Source organism: Chiloscyllium plagiosum, unplaced genomic scaffold (genome assembly GCF_037043375.1).
Source record: "Chiloscyllium plagiosum isolate Xiang-an unplaced genomic scaffold, Cpla_swu_hap1 HiC_scaffold_39, whole genome shotgun sequence".
Lineage (NCBI taxonomy): Eukaryota > Metazoa > Chordata > Chondrichthyes > Orectolobiformes > Hemiscylliidae > Chiloscyllium > Chiloscyllium plagiosum.
Genome location: NW_028270177.1, coordinates 83,759,581 through 83,780,798, shown reverse-complemented (window position 1 = coordinate 83,780,798; position 21,218 = coordinate 83,759,581).

Genomic DNA, 21,218 nt, shown 5'->3' with positions numbered 1-21,218 from the left:
TGACACACTATGACACTCTCTAAACGACTGTGACACTCTCTGACACACGGTGACATTTTCTGAAACACTGTGACTCTCTCTGAGACACACTGTGACACTTTCAGTCTCTCTCTGACTCCCTGAGACACACTGTAACACTCTCTGACCTGCTCTGACACTTTCGGAGACAGACAGTTACACTCACTGACTCTCTCTGACACACACTGTGACACTTTCTGGGAAACACTGTGACAATTTCTGACTCTCTCTAACACTCTGAGACACACTGTGAAACTCTCTTAGACTCACTGTGACCCTCTGTGACACACTCTGAATGACCATTACACACTGAGACACTCTCAAAGACAGACTGTGACACATTCTTAATCCATCTGACACCTTCTGACACACACTGTGACACTTTATGACTTTCTCTGAGACACAATGTGACACAGTCTTACTCTATCTGACACTATCTGACACTCTCTGAGGCACAGTATGACATACTGTGACACTCTGACTCACTCTGACATCTCTGTAACGCTGTGACGCTCCGTCACAGACTGTTACGCGCTCTGAGACAAAAGCTGACACACTCTGAAAATCTCTGAAGCACGTTATGACACACTCTGACTCTCTGAGACACACTGCGAAACTCACTGAGACACAATGTGACATTCTCTAACAGACTGTGACACTCTCTGACAATCTCATAGCAACACTGTGACACTCTCTGATTCTCTCTGACACTTTCTGAGACACACTGTGACACTCTCTGACAGACTGTAACACACTGTGATACTCTCTGAGACAGACTGACTCTTTCTAACTCTCTGTCTCTCTGAGACGCACTGTGAAACTCACTGTGACACTCACTGACAGATTGTGACACTCTCTGACTCTCTTTGAGACTATTTTAGACACATTGTGACACTATCTGACTCTCTCTGAGACACACTTTGACACTATCTGACACACTGTGATACTCTCTGAGACAGACTGTGACACGCTATGACTCTCTCTGACTCTCTGAGACACACTGTGAACACTGTGACACAATGTGACATTCTCTAACAGACTGTGACACTCTCTGAATCTCTCTGACAATCTCATAGACACACTGTGACACTCTGATTCTCTCTGACACTTTCTGAGACACACTGTGACACTATCTGACAGACTATGACACACTGTGATACTCTCTGAGACAGACTCTGGCACGTTCTGACTCAGTCTGACTCTGAGACACACTGTGAAACTCACTGAGACACAATGTGACATTCTCTAACAGACTGTGACACTCTCTGACAATCTCATAGCAACACTGTGACACTCTCTGATTCTCTCTGACACTCTCTTAGGCACACTGTGACACTCTCTGAAAGGCTGTGACACTCTGACACTCTCTTAGACACACTGTGACATCCTCTGACTCCCTCTGTCACTCTCTGAGATACACTGTGTCTTGCTCTGACACACTGTGACAATTTCTGTGACACACTATGACACTCTCTGAACGACTGTGACACTCTCTGACACACGGTGACATTTTCTGAAACACTGTGACTCTCTCTGAGACACACTGTAACACTTTCAGTCTCTCTCAGACTCTCTGAGACACACTGTAACACTATCTGACCTGCTCTGACACTCTCGGAGACAGACAGTTACACTCACTGACTCTCTCTGACACACACTGTGACACTTTCTGGGAAACACTGTGACAATTTCTGACTCTCTCTAACACTCTGAGATATACTATGAAACTCTCTTAGACTCACTGTGACCCTATGTGACACACTCTGAAAGATCATTACACACTGAGACACTCTCAAAGACAGACTGTGACACATTCTTAATCTCTCTGATACTCTCTGACACACACTGTGACACTTTAAGACTTTCTCTGAGACACACTGTGACACAGTCTTACTCTATCTGACACTCTCCGAGGCACAGTATGACATACTGTGACACTCTGATTCACTCTGACATCTCTGTAACGCTGTGACGCTCTGTCACAGACTGTTACACGCTCTGAGACAAAAGCTGACACTCTGAAAATATCTGAACCACGTTATGACACACTCTGACACTTTCTGACTCTCTCTGAGACACTCTGCAATATGCTGTAAGTTTCTCTGACAGATTGTTTCACACTGTGACACTCTCTGAGAAAAACTGTGACACTTTCTGACTCTCTCTAACACTCTGAGACACACTGTGAAACTCTCCTAGACTCACTGTGATCCTCTGTAACACTCTCAGAAAGACTGTGACACCCTGAGACACTCTCAAAGATAGACTGTGACACTTTCGGACTCTCTATGAGACTCTCTGAGACTCACTGTGACACTCTGACAGACTGTGACACACTGAGACACTCTCAAAGGCAGACTGTGACACTTTCTGACACTCTCTGGCTCATTCTGTAATATACTGTAGCCCTGTCTGTGACACTCTCTGAGATAGACTGTGACACTCTCTGACTCTCTCTGAGGCACACTTTGACATTATCTGACACACTGTGACACTCTCTGAGACAGACTGTGACACTTTCCGACTCTCGCTGTCTCTCTGAGAGGCACTGTGAAACTTACTGAGACACAATGTGACATTCTCTAACAGACTGTGACACTCTCTGAATCTCTCTGACAAACTCATAGATACACTGTGACACTCTCTGATTCTCTCTGACACTCTCTGAGAGACTGTGACATCCTGACACTCTCTGAGACACATTTTGACACTCTCTCACAGACTGTGACACTCTCTGAGACAAATGCTGACACTCTCTGAGACACAGTATGACACCCTGTGACACTTTCTGACTCTCTCTGAGATTACTCTGCAATACACTATAAAATTCTCTGACAGATTGTGTCACACTGAGACACTCTCTGAGAAACACTGTGACAATTTCTGACTCTTTCTAACACTCTGAGTCTCTCTCTGACACTCTCTAAGGCACACTGTGATACTCTCTGACAGACTGTGACACACTGTGACACTCTCTGAGACACACTGTAACATTTTCTAACTCTCTCTGAGGCACACTGTGACACTTTCTGACTCCCTCTGACTTTCCAAGGCACACTGTGACACTCTCCGACTCTCTCTGAGGCACAATGTGACACTTTCTGACTCCCTCTGACTTTCTGAGACACACTGTGGCACTCTCTTGAGACACACTGTGAAACTCTCTGAGACCGACTGTGACACTTTCTGACTCTCTCTGAGATACACTGTGACACTCTCTGACAGACTATGACACTCTCTGACACCCTCATAGACACACTGTGACATTTTCTGATTCTATCTGACACTCTCTAAGATACACTGTGACACTCTCTGACAGACTGTGACACACTGTGACACTCTCTGACTCTCCCTGAAAATCTCTTAGACACACTGTGACACTCTCTGAACCTCTCTAACACTCTCTGAGAGACATTGTGACACTCTTTGATCCTACCTGACACTCTCTGAAACACACTGTGACACTCTCTGACACTCTCTGAGACACACTGTGACACTCTGAGACATACTGTGACACTCTCTGACTCTTTCGCACTCTCTGAGACACATTCTGATTCTCTCTGACTCTCTCTGAGACAGACAATGACACTCTCTGACACTCTCTGAGGCACAGCACGACACAGTGTGACACTCTCTGACAGGTTGTGACAAACTGTGACATTCTCTGACTTTCTCTGACACTCTCTTAGACACAATGTGACACTCTCTGACTCTCTCTGTCACTCTCTGAGACACACGGTGTCACGCTCTGACAGACTGACAATTTCTGTAACACACTATGACACTCTCTGAACGACTCTGACACACTGAGACACTCTCAAAGACAGACTGTGACACTTTCTGACTCTCTCTGACACTCTCTGAGGCACACTGTGACACTTTCTGAGAGATTGTGACACACTGAGACACTCTCAAAGACAGACCATGACACTTTCTGACTCTGTCTGACTCACTAGGAAATCTACTGTAGCCTTCTGTGACAGACAGTGACACACTGTGACACTCTCTGAGACAGACTGTGACACTGTCTGACTCTCTCTGAGACACACTGTGACACTCTCTCAAACACACTGTGACACGCTCTGAGACAGACTGTGACACACTGCAACAAACTCTGACACTCGCTGAGACACTCTGGGGCACTCTCTGACAATTTGAGACGCACTGTGACACTCTTATCCTATTTGAGAAACACTGTGATACTCTATGACATACTGTGTCACTCTCAAAGACAGACTGTGACACTTTCGGACTCCCTCTGACTCAACTCTAAAATATACTGTAGCCTTCTCTGACAGAGCGTGACCCACGGTGTCACTCTCTGAGACAGACTGTGACACACTCTGACTCTCTGAGATACATTGTGATACAGTCTGACTCTCTGTGACACTCTCTGAGGCACAGTATGACACACTAAGACACTCTCTGACTCACTCTGATCCTCTCTGAGACACACTGTGACACTCTCTCACAGACTGCGAACCTCTCTGAGACAAACTCTGACCATCTCTGACACTCTCTGAGACACACTGTGACACTCGCTGACTCTCTTTGAAACAAACTGTGACACTTTATGACTCTCTCTGACTCTCTGAGACACACTGTGACACTCTGTGACTCTCTCTGACACTCTGGAAAACACTGTGGTACTCCCTGTCCCTCTCCGACACTCTCTGAGACACACTGTGACATTTTTTTACTCTCTCTCACACTCTCTGAGACACACTGTGACACTCTCTGAGACACACTGTGACTCTCTATGACACTCTGAGATACCCTGTGACGCTCTCTCACACTCTCTGAGAAACACGGTAACGCTCTCTGACAGACTGTGACAGACTGTGACACACAATGACACTCTCTAACGGGCGGTGACACTCTCTGACACTGGGTGACATTTTCTCAGACACTGTGACACTCTCTGAGACACACTGTGACACTCTCTGTCTCTCTCTGACTCCCTGAGACATACTGTGTTACTCTCTGACCCGCTATGACACTCTCTGACACTCTCTTGGACACACTGTGACACTCGCTGACACTCTCTGACACTCTCTTGGACACACTGTGACACTCTCTGATCTGCTCTGACTCTGACTCTTTCTGAGACGCACTGTTGCACTCGTTGACACACTCTGACACTCTGTGAGGCACAGTATGACTTACTGTGACACTGTCTGACTCCCTCTGGCTCTCTCTGAGGCACACTGTGACACTCTCTGACAGACTGTGATACTTTCTCACTCTCTCTGACTCACTTCGAAATATACTGTAACCTTCTCTGACAGACTGTGACACACTGTGACACTCTCAGAGACAGACTGTGACACGTTCCGACTCTCTGCGACACGCTGTGACTCTCTTAGACACACTGTGATACTCTCTGACTCTCTCTGACACTCTCTGAGGCAGACTGAGACACTCTCTAAAACACACTGTAACACTCTCTAACAGACTGTGAAACTCTCTGACACACTCTGCGGCACACTGTGACACGCTCTGACATACTGTGACACACTGTGACATGCTCTGACCCTCTCTGAGACAGACTGTGACACTTTCTGACTGAATGTGTCACTCTCTGACAGACGGTGACACTCTCTGTGACACACTGTGATACTCTCTGACACACTGTTACACTTTCTGACACTCTCTGAAACACACTGTGACACTCTGACAGAATGTGACACTCTGACCCTGTCTGACACTCTCTGAGACACACTGTGACAATCTCTGAATCTCTCTGATACTCTCTGAAACATACTGTGACACTCTTTGACACACTGTGACACTCTCTGAACGACTCTAACAGACTGTGACATTTTCTGTGACACACGATGACACTCTGACAGACTGTGACACTCTGACAAATGGTGTCATATTCTGAGACACTGTGACACTCTCTGATACACTCTGTAACACTTTCAGTATCTCTCTGACACCCTGAGACACACTTTGACACTCGCTGACACACTGAGACACTCTCTGACCGACTGTGCTACTCTCTGACACACGGTGACATTCCCTGAAAAATTGTGACACTCTCTGAGACACACTGTGACTCATTCTGACGCTCTCTGACGCTCTTTTAGACACAGTGTGACACTCCCTGACTCTCTCTGACACTCTGAGACCCACTGCGACCCTCTCTGACAATCCCTAAGACACGTTGTGACACTCTCTGACCGACTCTGACACTCTCTGAGACACACAGTGACAACCTCTGACCCTGTCTGAGACGGGCTGTGAAATTCTCTCACTCCCTCTGACACCGTCTGAGGCACAGCACGATACACTGTGACACTCTCTGACAGATTGTGATAAACTGTGACACTCTCTAACTTTCTCTGGCACTCTCTTAGACACACTGTGACACTCTCTCACGCATTCTGACCCACTCTGAGACATACTATGACACTCTCTCACAGACTGTGACCCTCTCTGAGACAAACGCTGACCCTCTCTGACACTCTCTGAGACAGAGTACGACTCACTGAGACACTCTCTGACTCTCTCTGATACACTCTAAAAAGCACTGTAACCTTCTCTGACAGACTGTGACACACCGTGACACTCTCCGAGACATACTGTGACACTCTCTGAAACACACTGTGACACTCTCTGACTCTCTCTGACACTCTCTGAGACACACTATGATACTCTCTGACAGACTGTGACACACTGTGACACTCTCCGAGACACACTATGACACTCTCTGAAACACACTGTGGCACTCTCTGACTCTCTCTGACACACACTGAGACACACTATGACACTCTCTGACAGACACACTGTGACACTCTCTGAGACACACTGTGACACTCTCTGAAACACACTGTGACACTCTCTGACAGACTGTGACACTCTCTGACATCCTCATAGACACACTGTGACATTCTCTGATTCTATATGACACTCTCTGAGACACACTGTGACACTCTCTGACAGACTGTGACACACTATGACACTCTCTGCCTCTCTCTTGGACACACTGTGACACTCTCTGATCCTATCTGACACTCTCTGAGAAGCATTGTGACACTCTTTGATCCTACCTGACTCTCTCTTAGACACACTGTGACACTCTCTGACCGACTGTGACAAGCTGATGCACTCTCAAAGACAGACTGTGACACTTTCTGACTCTCTCTGAAACACACTGTGATACTCTCTGACAGACTGTGACACACTGTGACACTCTCTGAGATAGACTGTGACACGTTCTAACTCTCTCTGAGGCACAATGTGAAACGTTCTGACTCCCTCTGACTCTCTGAGACACACTGTGACACTCTCTGAGACACACTGTGACACTCTCTGACGGACTGTGACACTCTCTGACTCTCTCCGACACTCGCTTAGACACACTTTGACACACTCTGATCCAATCTGACACTCTCTGAGAGGCATTGTGCCACTCTTTGATCATACATGAAACTCTCTGAGACACTGTGACCTTCTCTGACACCCTCTAAGACACACTGTGACACTCTGTGACAGACTGTGACACTTTCTGACTCTCTGAGACACATGCTGATCCTACCTGACACTCTCTGAGACAGAATGTGACACTCTCTGACACTCTCTGAGGCACAGCACGACACAGTGTGACAGTCTCTGACAGGTTGTGACAAACTGTGACACTCCCTGACTCTCTCTGTCACACTCTGAGAAACACTGTCACGCTCTGACAGACTGTGACAATTTCTGTGACACACTATGACACTCTCTGAACGACTGTGACACACTGAGACACTCTCAAAGTGAGACTGCGATGCTTTTCGACTCTCTCTGACACTCTCTGAGGCACACTGTGACACTCTCTGACAGACTGTGACACACTGTGACACTCTTAGACACACTGTGAACCTCTCTGACACTCTCTTAAACACACTGTAACATTCTCTGACTCTCTCTTAAACACGCTGTGACATTCTCTGACTCTCTCTGACACTCTCTAAGGCACACTGTGATACTCTCTGACAGACTGTGACACACTGTGACACTCTCTGAGACACACTGTGACACTTTCTAACTCTCTCTGAGGCGCACTGTGACACTTTCTGACTCCCTCTGACTTTCTGAGACACACTGTGGCACTCCCTTGAGACACACAGTGAAACTCTCTGAGACAGACTGTGACACTTTCTGACTCTCTCTGAGACACACTGTGACACTCTCTGACAGACTGTGACACTCTCTGACACCCTCATAAACACACTGTGACACTCTCTGATTCTATCTGACTCTCTCTAAGACACACTGTGACACTCTCTGACAGACTGTGACACTCTGACTCTCTCTGAAAATCTCTTAGAAACACAGTGACACTCTCTGATCCTCTCTAACACTCTCTGAGAGACATTGTGACACTCTTTGATCCTACCTGACACTCTCTGAAACACACTGTGACACTCTCTGACACTCTCTGAGACACACTGTGACACTCTGAGACATACTGTGACACTCTCTGACACTTTCTCACTCTCTGAGACACATGCTGATTCTCTCTGACTCTCTCTGAGACAGAATGTGACACTCTCTGACACTCTCTGAGGCACAGCACGACACAGTGTGACACTCTCTGACAGGTTGTTACAATCTCTGACATTCTCTGACTTTCTCGGACAATCTCTTAGACACACTGAGACACTCTCTGACTCTCTATGTCACTCTCTGAGACACACGGTGTCACGCTCTGAGAGATTGTGACACACTGAGACACTCTCAAAGACAGACCATGACACTTTCTGACTCTGTCTGACTCACTAGGAAATCTACTGTAGCCTTCTGTGACAGACAGTGACACACTGTGACACTCTCTGAGACAGACTGTGACACTGTCTGACTCTCTCTGAGACACACTGTGACACTCTCTCAAACACACTGTGACACGCTCTGAGACAGACTGTGACACACTGCAACAAACTCTGACACTCGCTGAGACACGCTGGGGCACTCTCTGACAATTTGAGACGCACTGTGACACTCTTATCCTATTTGAGAAACACTGTGATACTCTATGACATACTGTGTCACTCTCAAAGACAGACTGTGACACTTTCGGACTCCCTCTGACTCAACTCTAAAATATACTGTAGCCTTCTCTGACAGAGCGTGACCCACGGTGTCACTCTCTGAGACAGACTGTGACACACTCTGACTCTCTGAGATACATTGTGATACAGTCTGACTCTCTGTCACACTCTCTGAGGCACAGTATGACACACTACGACACTCTGACTCACTCTGATCCTCTCTGAGACACACTGTGACACTCCCTCACAGACTGCGAACCTCTCTGAGACAAACTCTGACCATCTCTGACACTCTCTGAGACACACTGTGACACTCGCTGACTCTCTTTGAAACAAACTGTGACACTTTATGACTCTCTCTGACTCTCTGAGACACACTGTGACACTCTGTGACTCTCTCTGACACTCTGGAAAACACTGTGGTACTCCCTGTCCCTCTCTGACACTCTCTGAGACACACTGTGACATTTTTTTACTCTCTCTCACACTCTCTGAGACACACTGTGACACTCTCTGAGACACACTGTGACTCTCTATGACACTCTGAGATACCCTGTGACTCTCTCTCACACTCTCTGAGAAACACGGTAACGCTCTCTGACAGACTGTGACAGACTGTGACACACAATGACACTCTCTAACGGGCGGTGACACTCTCTGACACTGGGTGACATTTTCTCAGACACTGTGACACTCTCTGAGACACACTGTGACACTCTCTGTCTCTCTCTGACTCCCTGAGACATACTGTGTTACTCTCTGACCCGCTATGACACTCTCTGTCACTCTCTTGGACACACTGTGACACTCGCTGACACTCTCTGACACTCTCTTGGACACACTGTGACACTCTCTGATCTGCTCTGACTCTGACTCTTTCTGAGACGCACTGTTGCACTCGTTGACACACTCTGACACTCTGTGAGGCACAGTTTGACTTACTGTGACACTGTCTGACTCCCTCTGGCTCTCTCTGAGGCACACTGTGACACTCTCTGACAGACTGTGATACTTTCGCACTCTCTCTGACTCACTTCGACATATACTGTAACCTTCTCTGACAGACTGTGACACACTGTGACACTCTTAGAGACAGACTGTGACACGTTCCGACTCTCTGAGACACGCTGTGACTCTCTTAGACACACTGTGATACTCTCTGACTCTCTCTGACACTCTCTGAGGCAGACTGAGACACTCTCTAAAACACACTGTGACACTCTCTAACAGACTGTGAAACTCTCTGACACACTCTGCGGCACACTGTGACACGCTCTGACATACTGTGACACACTGTGACATGCTCTGACCCTCTCTGAGACAGACTGTGACACTTTCTGACTGAATGTGACACTCTCTGACAGACGGTGACACTCTCTGTGACACACTGTGATACTCTCTGGCACACTGTTACACTTTCTGACACTCTCTGAAACACACTGTGACACTCTGACAGAATGTGACACTCTGACCCTGTCTGACACTCTCTGAGACACACTGTGACAATCTCTGAATCTCTCTGATACTCTCTGAAACATACTGTGACACTCTTTGACACACTGTGACACTCTCTGAACGACTCTAACAGACTGTGACATTTTCTGTGACACACGATGACACTCTGACAGACTGTGACACTCTGACAAATGGTGGCATATTCTGAGACACTGTGACACTCTCTGATACACTCTGTAACACTTTCAGTATCTCTCTGACACCCTGAGACACACTTTGACACTCGCTAACACACTGAGACACTCTCTGACCGACTGTGCTACTCTCTGACACACGGTGACATTCCCTGAAAAATTGTGACACTCTCTGAGACACACTGTGACTCATTCTGACGCTCTCTGACGCTCTTTTAGACACAGTGTGAACTCCCTGACTCTCTCTGACACTCTGAGACCCACTGCGACCCTCTCTGACAATCTCTAAGACACGTTGTGACACTCTCTGACCGACTCTGACACTCTCTGAGACACACAGTGACAACCTCTGACCCTGTCTGAGACGGGCTGTGAAATTCTATCACTCCCTCTGACACCGTCTGAGGCACAGCACGATACACTGTGACACTCTCTGACAGATTGTGATAAACTGTGACACTCTCTAACTTTCTCTGGCACTCTCTTAGACACACTGTGACACTCTCTCACGCATTCTGACCCACTCTGAGACATACTATGACACTCTCTCACAGACTGTGACCCTCTCTGAGACAAACGCTGACCCTCTCTGACACGCTCTGAGACAGAGTACGACTCACTGAGACACTCTCTGACTCTCTCTGACACATTCTAAAAAGCACTGTAACCTTCTCTGACAGACTGTGACACACCGTGACACTCTCCGAGACATACTGTGACACTCTCTGACTCTCTCTGACACTCTCTGAGACACACTATCATACTCTCTGACAGACTGTTACACACTGTGACACTCTCCGAGACACACTGTGACACTCTCTGAAACACACTGTGACACTCTGACTCTCTCTGACACACACTGAGACACACTATGACACTCTCTGACAGACACACTATGACACTCTCTGACAGACACACTGTGACACTCTCTGAGACACACTGTGACACTCTCTGAAACACACTGTGACACTCTCTGACAGACGGTGACACTCTCTGTGACACACTGTGATACTCTCTGGCACACTGTTACACTTTCTGACACTCTCTGAAACACACTGTGACACTCTGACAGAATGTGACACTCTGACCCTGTCTGACACTCTCTGAGACACACTGTGACAATCTCTGAATCTCTCTGATACTCTCTGAAACATACTGTGACACTCTTTGACACACTGTGACACTCTCTGAACGACTCTAACAGACTGTGACATTTTCTGTGACACACGATGACACTCTGACAGACTGTGACACTCTGACAAATGGTGGCATATTCTGAGACACTGTGGCACTCTCTGATACACTCTGTAACACTTTCAGTATCTCTCTGACACCCTGAGACACACTTTGACACTCGCTAACACACTGAGACACCCTCTGACCGACTGTGCTACTCTCTGACACACGGTGACATTCCCTGAAAAATTGTGACACTCTCTGAGACACACTGTGACTCATTCTGACGCTCTCTGACGCTCTTTTAGACACAGTGTGACACTCCCTGACTCTCTCTGACACTCTGAGACCCACTGCGACCCTCTCTGACAATCTCTAAGACACGTTGTGACACTCTCTGACCGACTCTGACACTCTCTGAGACACACAGTGACAACCTCTGACCCTGTCTGAGACGGGCTGTGAAATTCTATCACTCCCTCTGACACCGTCTGAGGCACAGCACGATACACTGTGACACTCTCTGACAGATTGTGATAAACTGTGACACTCTCTAACTTTCTCTGGCACTCTCTTAGACACACTGTGACACTCTCTCACGCATTCTGACCCACTCTGAGACATACTATGACACTCTCTCACAGACTGTGACCCTCTCTGAGACAAACGCTGACCCTCTCTGACACGCTCTGAGACAGAGTACGACTCACTGAGACACTCTCTGACTCTCTCTGACACATTCTAAAAAGCACTGTAACCTTCTCTGACAGACTGTGACACACCGTGACACTCTCCGAGACATACTGTGACACTCTCTGACTCTCTCTGACACTCTCTGAGACACACTATCATACTCTCTGACAGACTGTTACACACTGTGACACTCTCCGAGACACACTGTGACACTCTCTGAAACACACTGTGACACTCTGACTCTCTCTGACACACACTGAGACACACTATGACACTCTCTGACAGACACACTATGACACTCTCTGACAGACACACTGTGACACTCTCTGAGACACACTGTGACACTCTCTGAAACACACTGTGACACTCTCTGACAGACTGTGACACTCTCTGACATCCTCATAGACACACTGTGACATTCTATGATTCTATATGACACTCTCTGAGACACACTGTGACACTCTCTGACAAACTGTGACACACTATGACACTCTCTGACTCTCTCCTAGGCACACTGTGACACTCTCTGATCCTATCTGACACTCTCTGAGAAGCATTGTGACACTCTTTGATCCTACCTGACACTCTCTGAGACACACTGTGACACTCTCTGACACCCACTGACACCCACTGAGACACTCTGTGACACACTGTGAAATTCTCTGATTCTATCTGACACTCTCTGAGACACACTGTGACATCTCTGACAGACTGTGACACACTGAGACACTCTCTGACTCTCTCCTGGACATACTGTGACACTCTCTGATCCTATGTGACACTCTCTGAGAAGCATTGCGACACTCTTTGATCCTACCTGACTCTCTCTTGGACACACTGTGACACTCTCTGACCGACTGTGACAAACTGAGGCACTCTCAAAGACAGACTGTGACACATTCTGACTCCCTCTGAAACACACTGTGATACTCTCTGACAGACTGTGACACACTGTGACACTCTCTGAGATAGACTGTGACACGTTCTAAAGCTCTCTGAGGCACAATGTGAAACTTTCTGACTCCCTCTGACTCTCCGAGACACACTGTGACACTCTCTGAGACACAATGTGATACTCTCTGACAGACTGTGACACTCTCTGACTCTCTCTGACAATCGCTTAGACACACGGTGTCACGCTCTTACAGACTGTGACAATTTCTGTGACACACTATGACACTCTCTGAACGACTCTGACACACTGAGACACTCTCAAAGACAGACTGTGACACTTTCTGACTCTCTCTGACACTCTCTGAGGCACACTGTGACACTTTCTGAGAGATTGTGACACACTGAGACACTCTAAAGACAGACCGTGACACTTTCTGACTCTGTCTGACTCACTAGGAAATCTACTGTAGCCTTCTGTGACAGACAGTGACACACTGTGACACTCTCTGAGACAGACTGTGACACTGTCTGACTCTCTCTGAGACACACTGTGACACTCTCTCAAACACACTGTGACACGCTCTGTCAGACTGTGACACACTGCGACAAACTCTGACACTCGCTGAGACACGCTGGGACACTCTCTGACAATTTGAGACACACTGTGATAATCTTTGACATACTGTGACACACTGTGTCAGTCTCAAAGACAGACTGTGACACTTTCTGACTCCCTCTGACTCACTCTAAAATATACTGTAGCCTTCTCTGACAGAGCGTGACCCACGGTGTCACTCTCTGAGACAGACTGTGACACACTCTGACTCTCTGAGATACACTGTGATACAGTCTGACTCTCTGTGACACTCTCTGAGACACAGTATGACACACTACGACACTCTCTGACTCACTCTGATCCTCTCTGAGACACACTGTGACACTCTCTCAAAAACTGCGAACCTCTCTGAGACAAACTCTGACCATCTCTGACACTCTCTGACACTCACTGTGACACTCTCTGACAGACTGTGACACGATATGACTCCCTCTGACACTTACGTAGGCACACTGTGACACTCGCTGACTCTCTTTGAAACAAACTGTGTCACTTTCTGACTCTCTCTGACTCTCTGAGACACACTGTGACACTCTGTGACTCTCTCTGACACTCTGGAAAACACTGTGATACTCCCTGTTCCTCTGTGACACTCTCTGAGACACTGTGACCTTCTTTGAAACCCTCTGAGACACACTGTGTCACTCTGTGACAGTCTGCGACACTTTCTGACTCACTGAGACACATGCTGATCCTACCTGACACTCTCTGAGACAGAATGTGACACTCTCTGACACTCTTTGAGGCACAGCACGACACAGTGTGACAGTCTCTGACAGGTTGTGACAAACTGTGACACTCCCTGACTCTCTCTGTCACACTCTGAGACACACTGTCACGCTCTGACAGACTGTGACAATTTCTGTGACACACTATGACACTCTCTGAACGACTGTGACACACTGAGACACTCTCAAAGTAAGACTGCGACGCTTTTCGACTCTCTCTGACACTCTCTGAGGCACACTGTGACACTCTCTGACAGACTGTGACACACTGTGACACTCTTAGACACACTGTGAACCTCTCTGACACTCTCCTAGACACACTGCAACATTCTCTGACTCTCTCTTAAACACGCTGTGACATTCTCTGACTCTCTCTGACACTCTCTAAGGCACACTGTGATACTCTCTGACAGACTGTGACACACTGTGACACTCTCTGAGACACACTGTAACACTTTCTAACTCTCTCTGAGGCACACTGTGACACATTCGGACTCCCTCTGACTTTCCAAGACACACTGTGGCACTCTCCGACTATCTCTGAGGCACACTGTGACACTTTCTGACTCCCTCTGACTTCCTGAGACACACTGTGGCACTCTCTTGAGACACACTGTGAAACCTTCTGAGACAGACTGTGACACTTTCTGACTCTCTCTGAGACACACTGTGACACTCTCTGACAGACTGTGACAAGTTATGACTCCCTCTGACACTTACGGAGACACACTGTGACACTCGCTGACTCTCTCTGAAACAAACTGTGACACTTTCTGACCCTCTCTGACTCTCCGAGACACACTGTGACGCTCTGTGACTCTCTCTGACACTCTGGAAAACACTGTGACACTCCCTGTCCCTCTCTGACACTCTCTGAGACACACTGTGACATATTTTTACTCTCTCTCATACTCTCTGAGACACACTGTGACACTCTCTGTGACACAATGTGACTCTCTCTGACACTCTGAGATACCCTGTGACGCTCTCTCACACTCTCTGAGAAACACGGTAACGCTCTCTGAAAGACTGTGACAGACTGTGACACACAATGACACTCTCTAACGGGCGGTGACACTCTGACACTGGGTGACATTTTCTGAGACACTGTGACACTCTCAGAGACACACTGTGACACTTTCCGTCTCTCTCTGACTCCCTGAGACATACTGTGTTACTCTCTGACCCGCTCTGACACTCTCTGACACTCTCTTGGACACACTGTGACACTCTCTGATCTGCTCTGACTCTCTGACTCTTTCTGAGACGCACTGTGGCACTCGTTGACACTTTCTGACACTCTGTGAGGCACAGTATGACATACTGTGACACTGTCCGACTCCCTCTGGTTCTCTCTGAGGCACACTGTGACACTCTCTGACAGTCTGTGACACTCTCTGACTCTCTCTCACTCACTTCGAAATATACTGTAACCTTCTCTGACAGACTGTGACACACTGTGACACTCTCAGAGACAGACTGTGACACGTTCCGACTCTCTGAGACACGCTGTGACTCTCTTAGACACACTGTGGTACTCTCTGACTCTCTCTGACACTCTCTGAGGCAGACTGAGACACTCTCTAAAACACACTGTGACACACTCGAACAGACTGTGAAACTCTCTGACACACTCTGCGGCACACTGTGACACGCTCTGACATACTGTGACATACTGTGACATGCTCTGACCCTCTCTGAGACCGGCTGTGACATTCTCTGACTCTCCCTGACACTCCGAGGCACAGCACGACATCTGTGACCCTCACTGACACTGTTGCACTCAGTGAGACACACTGTGACACTCTTTGACAAACTGTGACACTCTCTGACTTTCTCTGACACTCTCTGAGACACTCTGTGACACTTTCTGAGTCATTCTGTCACTCTCTGAGACAAACTATAACACTCTCTCACAGACTGTGACCCTCTCAGGGACAAACACCGACCCACTCTCACACTCTCTGAGACACAGTAAAACACACTGTGCCACTTTATGACTCTCTCTGACGCACTCTGAAATACATGTAACCTTTTCTGACAGACTGTGACACACTGTGACACCCTCTGAGACAGACTGTGACACGTTCTGACTCTCTCTGGCAATCTGAGACACACTGTGACACACTCTCTCACAGACTGTGACCCACTCTGAGACAAACGCTGACCCTCTCTGACACTCTCTGGGACACAGTATGACACACTGTGACACTCTCTGATTCTCTCTGACAAACTCTGAAATACACTGTAACCTTTTCTTACGGACTGTGACACACTGCGACTCTCTCTGAGACACACTGTGACACACTCTGACTATATCTGACACTCTCTGAGAAACACTATGACAGACTATGACACACTGTGACATTCTCTGACTATCTCTGACTCTCTCCGCGGCACACTGTGACACTCTCTGACCCTCTCTGAGACAGACTGTGACCCTTTCTGACTGAATGTGACACTCTCGGACAGACGGTGACACTCTCTGTGACACACTGTGATACTCCCTGACACACTGTGATACTCTCAGACTGAATGTGACACTCTCTGACTTTCTCTGGCACTCTCTTAGACACACTGTGACACTCTCTCACTCATTCTGACCCACTCTGAGACACACTGTGACACTCTGTGACTCTCTCTGACTCTCTGGAAAACACTGTGATACTCCCTGTCCCTCTGTGACACTCTCTGAGACACTGTTCCCGTCTCTGCCACCCTCTGAGACACACTGTGTCACTCTGTGACAGACTGTGACACTTTCCGACTCTCTGAGACACATGCTGACCCTACCTGACACTCTCTGAGACAGAATGTGACACTCTCTGACACTCTCTGAGGCACAGCACGACACAGTGTGACAGTCTCTGACAGGTTGTGACAAACTGTGACACTCCCTGACTCTCTCTGTCACACTCTGAGACACACTGTCACGCACTGACAGACTGTGACAATTTCTGTGACACACTATGACACTCTCTGAACGACTGTGACACACTGAGACACTCTCAAAGTAAGACTGCGACGCTTTTCGACTCTCTCTGACACTCTCTGAGGCACACTGTGACACTCTCTGACAGACTGTGACACACTGTGACACTCTTAGACACACTGTGAACCTCTCTGACACTCTCCTAGACACACTGTAACATTCTCTGACTCTCTCTTAAACACGCTGTGACATTATCTGACTCTCTCTGACACTCTCTAAGGCACACTGTGATACTCTCTGACAGACTGTGACACACTGTGACACTCTCTGAGACACACTGTAACACTTTCTAACTCTCTCTGAGGCACACTGTGACACATTCGGACTCCCTCTGACTTTCCAAGACACACTGTGACACTCTCCGGCTATCTCTGAGGCACACTGTGACACTTTCTCACTCCCTCTGACTTTCTGATACACACTGTGGCACTCTCTTGAGACACACTGTGAAACTCTCTGAGACAGACTGTGACACTTTCTGACTCTCTCTGAGACAGACTGTGACACTCTCTGACAGACTGTGACACGTTATGACTCCCTCTGACACTTACGTAGACACACTGTGACACTCGCTGACTCTCTCTGAAACAAACTGTGACACTTTCTGACTCTCTCTGACTCTCTGAGACACACTGTGACGCTCTGTGACTCTCTCTGACACTCTGGAAAACACTGTGACACTCCCTGTCCCTCTCTGACACTCTCTGAGACACACTGTGACATTTTTTTTACTCTCTCTCATACTCTCTGAGACAAACTGTGACACTCTCTGAGACACAATGTGACTCTCTCTGACACTCTGAGATACCCTGTGACACTCTCTCACACTCTCTGAGAAACACGGTAACGCTCTCTGACAGACTGTGACAGACTGTGACACACAATGACACTCTCTAACGGGCGGTGACACTCTGACACTGGGTGACATTTTCTGAGACACTGTGACACTCTCAGAGACACACTGTGACACTTTCCGTCTCTCTCTGACTCCCTGAGACATACTGTGTTACTCTCTGACCCGCTCCGACACTCTCTGACACTCTCTTGGACACACTGTGACACTCTCTGATCTGCTCTGACTCTCTGACTCTTTCTGAGACGCACTGTGGCACTCGTTGACACTTTCTGACACTCTGTGAGGCACAGTATGACATACTGTGACACTGTCTGACTCCCTCTGGTTCTCTCTGAGGCACACTGTGACACTCTCTGACAGTCTGTGACACTCTCTGACTCTCTCTGACTCACGTCGAAATATACTGTAACCTTCTCTGACAGACTGTGACACACTGTGACACTCTCAGAGACAGACTGTGACACGTTCCGACTCTCTGAGACACGCTGTGACTCTCTTAGACACACTGTGATACTCTCTGACTCTCTCTGACACTCTCTGAGGCAGACTGAGACACTCTCTAAAACACACTGTGACACTCTCTAACAGACTGTGAAACTCTCTGACACACTCTGCGGCACAATTTGACACGCTCTGACATACTGTGACATGCTCTGACCCTCTCTGAGACCGGCTGTGACATTCTCTGACTCTCCCTGACACTCCGAGGCACAGCACGACATCTGTGACCCTCACTGACACTGTGGCACTCAGTGAGACACACTGTGACACTCTCCGACAAACTGTGACACTCTCTGACTTCCTCTGACCCTCTCTGAGACACTCTGTGATACTTTCTGAGTCATTCTGTCACTCTCTGAGACAAACTATAACACTCTCTCACAGACTGTGACCCTCTCAGGGACAAACACTGACCCACTCTCACACTCTCTGAGACACAGTAAAACACACTGTGCCACTTTCTGACTCTCTCTGACGCACTCTGAAATACATGTAACCTTTTCTGACAGACTGTGACACACTGTGACACCCTCAGAGACAGACTGTGACACGTTCTGACTCTCTCTGACAATCTGAGACACGCTGCGACACTTTCTGAGTCATTCTGTCACTCTCTGAGTCACACTATAACACTCTCTCACAGACTGTGACCCTCTCAGGGACAAACACTGACCCACTCTCACACTCTCTGAGACACAGTAAAACACACTGTGCCACTTTATGACTCTCTCTGACGCACTCTGAAATACATGTAACCTTTTCTGACAGACTGTGACACACTGTGACACCCTCAGAGACAGACTGTGACACGTTCTGACTCTCTCTGGCAATCTGAGACACACTGTGACACACTCTCTCACAGACTGTGACCCACTCTGAGACAAACGCTGACCCTCTCTGACACTCTCTGGGACACAGTATGACACACTGCGACACTCTCTGATTCTCTCTGACAAACTCTGAAATGCACTGTAACCTTTTCTTACGGACTGTGACACACTGCGACTCTCTCTGAGACACACTGTGACACACTCTGACTATATCTAACACTCTCTGAGAAATACTATGACAGACTATGACGCACTGTGACATTCTCTGACTATCTCTGACTCTCTCCGGGGCACACTGTGACACTCTCTGACCCTCTCTGAGACAGACTGTGACCCTTTCTGACTGAATGTGACACTTTCTGACAGACGGTGACACTCTCTGTGACACACTGTGATACTCCCTGACACACTGTGATACTCTCAGACTGAATGTGGCACTCTCTGACAGACGGCGACACTCTCTGTGACACACTGTGACCCTCTCTGAGACACACTGTGACACTCTCTGACTGAATGTGACACTCTCTGACAGGCAGTGACACTCTCTGTGACACACTGTGACCCTCTCTGAGACACACTATGACACTCTCTGACTGAATGTGGGCGGCACGGTGGCACAGTAGTTAGCACTGCTGCCTCACAGCGCCGGAGACCCGGGTTCAATTCTAGCCTCAGGCGACTGACTGCGTGGAGTTTGCACGTTCTCCCCGTGTCTGCATGGGTTTCCTTCGGGTCCTCCGGTTTCCTCCCACAGTCCAAAGATGTGCAGGTCAGGTGAATTGGCCATGGGAAATTGCCCGTAGTGTTAAGTAAGGGTTAAATGTATGGGTCTGGGTGGGTTTCGCTTCGGCGGGTCGGTGTGGACTTGTTGGGCCGAAGGGCCTGTAATGTAATCTAAAATCCACACTGTAATGTAATCTAAAATCTAATGTAATCTAAAACTCTCATCTAATGTGACACTCTCTGACAGATTGTGACAAACTCTGTGACACACTGTGATACTCTCTGACACACTGTTACACACTCTGACCCTGTCTGACACTCTCTGAATCTCTCTGACACTCTCTGAAACATACTGTGACACTCTCTGACACACTGTGACACTCTCTGAATGACTCTAACAGACTATGACATTTTCTGTGACACACGATGACACTCTGACAGACTGTGACACTCTCTGATAAACGGTGACATATTGTGAGACACTTTGGCACTCTCTGATACACT